This window comes from Bufo gargarizans, chromosome 6 (assembly GCF_014858855.1).
Source record: "Bufo gargarizans isolate SCDJY-AF-19 chromosome 6, ASM1485885v1, whole genome shotgun sequence".
Classification (NCBI taxonomy): Eukaryota; Metazoa; Chordata; class Amphibia; order Anura; family Bufonidae; genus Bufo; species Bufo gargarizans.
In genome coordinates, this window is record NC_058085.1 from 235,347,063 (window position 1) to 235,351,740 (window position 4,678).

Here is a 4,678-nt window from a genome sequence, read left to right on the forward strand (position 1 = left end):
TCTAAGTTATAATGCAGACGGATCCGTTCTGAACTGAGCCACCGTCTGCATTAATATGAGCGGATCCGTTCAGAACGGATCCGATCGAACGCTAGTGTGAAAGTAGCCTTAGAACATGGAGACACTAAAACATCATTTTTTTGGTTTCAAAAATGCTATTATTGTGTTAAAGTGAAACAAATAAAAAAAGTATACATATTAGGTATTGCCGCATCCGTAAAAACCAGCTCTATAAAAATATCACATGATCTAACCCCTTGAGTGAACACCGTAAACAAAAAAAAAAACACCTAGTGATCAAAAACGCGTATGTCCCACAAAATGGTACCAATAAAACATTCACCTCATCCCGCAAAAAATGAGCACCTACATAAGAAAATCTCAAAAAATAAAAAAACTATAGCTCTTAGAACATGGAGACACTAAAACATCATTTTTTTTGTTTCAAAAATGCTATTATTGTGTAAAACTTTAATAAATCAGAAAAAGTATACATATTAGGTATCGCCACGTCCGTAACAATCTTCTATATAAAAATGTCACTTGACTGAACCCCTCAGGTGAACGCTGTAAAAATAAATAAATAGAAACTGTGCTAAAACAACCAATTTTTTGGTCACCTTGCCCCATAAAGTGTTATAATCAATGATCAAAAAATCATATGTACCCAAAAATAGTACTAATAAAACTGGCACCTTATCCCCTAGTTTCCAAAATGGGGTCACTTCTTGGGAGTTTCTACTGTAAGGGTGCATCAGGGGGCTTCAAATGGGACATGGCATCTAAAAACCATGTGGAGTTCTTTTTCTTCTGCGCCCTGCCGTGTGCCCATACAGCAGTTTATGACCACATGTGGGGTGTTTCTGTAAACCACAGAATCTGGGTAATAAATATTGAGTTTTGTTTAACTGTGAACCATCGATGTGTTAAAGAAAAAATTTGATTAAAATGGAAAATCTGCCCAAAAAGTGAAATTTAAAAATTTGATCTCCATTTTCCTTTAATTCTTGTGGCACGCCTAAAGGGTTAACAAAGTTTGTAAAATCGGTTTTGAATACCTTGAGGGGTGTAGTTTCTACAATGGGGTCATTTATGGGGGTATCCACTATGTAGGCCCCACAAAAGTGACTTCAGACCTGAACTGGTCCTTAAAAAGTGGGTTTTGGCAATTTTCTTAAAAATTTGAAGAATTGCTTTTAAACTTCTAATCTAAGCCTTCTAACGTCCTAAAAAAAAAAAATTACATTTCCAAAATGATGCCAACATAAAGTAGACATATGGGGAATGTTAAGTAATAAATATTTTATGAGGTATCACTTTCTGTTTTAAAAGCAGAGAAATTGAAATTTAGAAAATTGCGAATTTTTCAAATTTTGGGGTAAATTTGGGATTTTTTCATAAATAAAAGGTGAAATATTTTGACGAAAATTTATGACTATCATGAAGTACAATGTGTCACGGGAAAAAAATCTCTGAATGACTTGGATAAATAAAGGCGTTCCAAAGTTATTACCACATAAAGTGAGATATGTCAGTTTTGCAAAATTGGGCCTAGTCAGGAAGGGGGCAAATGGCCCAGATGGCAAGTGGTTAATAAGACCCCAATAAAACCTCAGATCAGACCCCAAAGTAAATGACCCCAATCAGACTTCAGCCATGATGCCTTTCTTCACCCCATTATCATCCATGATGCCTCTCATCACTCCCATTATCATCCATGATGCCTCAGATCAGCCCCAAGTTTTATCAAATAAAAAAACACTTACCTCTCCTGCTCCTGGACGCTGCTGCTCCTCATCGCCTGTGATCTTCCTCCTGCTGCCGGCTGTGCTGTTGACAGACACTGCACAGCCGACAGCCAAGGAACAGGAAGCGGCGAGTACAGAGCCTTCACTGCCTCCCGGTCCTAATGAGCGCTTCCATAATGGAAGCACTCATTAGTATTTGCCCCATAAGACGAAGGGGCATCCCCCCCCCCTTTTTTTTGAGTCTTATGGGGTGAAAAATACGGTAACTGTTGTTGATTTTCGGCGTGATTTTCTATATTTGATATGGTGTGTCCCTTGTGGGCCAAGTCTCTTTTGCTGTCCACACAAAAGGTTCTGTACATAAAAATGGCTGCTGAGGGAGGATCATGCGTCCAAGCAAATCACTCAGTCTCCTCCATTCAGATACACTGCACCTGCCATTCTGGACTTGCACTGTGAGGGTGCCTTTACATGCGGCAGATTTTGTGGCAGAAAATTCTGCGACCAATAATCTGTTCCATTCACCTTAGTGGGGATTGTAGAAATCCATGGGCTTGATGCCCTATTCAAATGAATGGAACCGATTTTTAGTCGCAGAATTTTTTGCTAGAAAATCTGCCACGTGTAAAGGTACCCTTAAGAGTTTAGTGCAGGTGTTTAAATGGAGGAGACTGCTATCATCGCTTATGAAATATAACAAAACAGTCACATAACAGTCACTTACCTCCTATCCTGTACATAAGGCCATTTAAATCTTGGGATAACCCCTTTAAATAGAAACTGTCAAACGTAATGCACAGTATGACAGACACAAATTCTCAATATGCATTTATTTTAGTCAAACTTGCTTGCATTCCCCTTCAATTTGTTTAAAAAGGTTCTGAGTTGTACATGTCAGTACAATCAGGATTAAACAATGCTTCTCCTTACCTGCCCTTCTGAAGATCCAGAGCAGATGGGACTGTCTACATCAGGGTTGTTGCGGGTATCGAAATATCGATACCCAATCAATACTTTTGTCCCGGTATCGGGATTTGCCTTTTATCGATATTAGCCCAGTATCAGAGAACATGGAGCGTGCTGCTCTCAGCGCGGGCCATGTTCCCTCAGCAGCACAGAGGATAAGGAGTCACTCTCTCCCTCCCCCTGTGCCGCCGCTGCCAATGAGGAGAGAGGGGCGGGCGTACTTCGCCACCAATGAAAATTAACGCCTAATACAGATACAGGAGGCGGGTGCAGCGGCAGAATCACATAGCCTACACCCGACCTCTGACAGGGAGCTGGGTGCTGCACCTGAGGGGTTAACTGCCGCGGATCACAGCACCCTCTCATAGAGGTCGGGTGCAGGCTACCCACCCACCTCCTGTATCTGTATTAGACTTTAATTATCATCGGTGGCGCAGTGCGCCCCCCCCTTCCCAGTATTAAAAACATTGGTGGCCCCCCCTAGTATTAGAGTAATTGGTGGCGCAGTGCGCCCTCCCTAGTGTTTAAATCATTGGTTGTGCAGTGCTCCCCCCTAGTATTAAAATCATTGGTGGCAGTGGGCAGTGCAGTGGCAGCTTCTGATCGGAGCCCCAGCAGTGTAATCCTGGGTCTCCGATCGGTTACCATGGCAGCCAGGACGCTACTGAAGCCCTGGCTGCCATGGTAAGCTCCCTCCTGCTGTGTGCACAAAGCAGCAGGGACCGTGAGAGATCCTATTCACCCTAATAGATCTCTATTAGGGTAAATAGGACAAGGGAGTCAAAAATCCCAGGTTCTAGCCCCTAAGGGGGGAAATAGTTATTAAATAAAAAGTAAAAAATAAATAAATAAAAACACCAAAATATTAAGTATAAATCACCCCTTTTCCCAATTTCACATATAAAATATATAAACAATAAATAAATAAAACATATCACATATTGCCACGTCCAAAAAGTCCAAACTATTAAAATATAAAAAATTTAAATAAATCTCCTATGTGGTGAATGCTGTAACAGAAAAAAAAATGTAAACTGCGTGATTCCCCATTTTTTTTAGTTACCTTGTCCCCCCAAAAAATAGGATAGGACTTTTCGATTATGGGCTGGACGTTCCATAAAATGTGGAATATTAAGTGCAAGAAAATCACTGCAGCTCTCACCTGCACCTCCCAATGGAGCACGGAAAAACAGACCTGGACAGCCAGATGCAGAGTTCAATAAAAACAAGGAGAATCCAGCTCCACGTACAATAAACTTTTTTCAGCTTCCATTAAAATCCAGACATCAAAAATGGACACAATTTGCTGTGACGCGTTTCGGGCTATAACATCTTTAGCCCTTCATCAAGACACACAAACAAACTTGAAACCAAAGTTATATACACTAACATGACACTCCCACCTGATTGAATAATCATCCCCACTGGAAACCCACAACACCAGTGAGTGAGGTTCAATAGGGGGAAGGAGAATTCAGTCAGGTAGAATAAAGGCCCATACACAGGAGGGATTTTATTTATATTGTAAAGTTAGATCATGTTTTTTTATTTAATCCATTCGGTATACATGTTCCCAAATTGAACATCCAGTAGGTTTCCCTGCCGAAGAGTTTCTGTCTGCGATCTCCACCCCTAATCGGCATAGATACTCTTTCAATACCCTGCACAGAAAACGCAGAGGTATCCCCTTTGTGAACAGCAATGTATCAGCGGCGACATTACATTTTGCGTCTGTTCACATTTTCACACTGTTGCGTTTTCTGTGCAGGGTATTGAAAGAGTATCTATGCCGATTAGGGGTGGAGATCGCAAACAAAAGTTTGTTTGTATGTCTTGATGAAGGGCTAAAGATGTTATAGCCCGAAATGCGTCACAGAAAATTTTGTCCATTTTTGATGTCTGGATTTTAATGGAAGCCGATTAAAGTTTATTGTACTTGGAGCTGGATTCTCCTTGTTTTCATA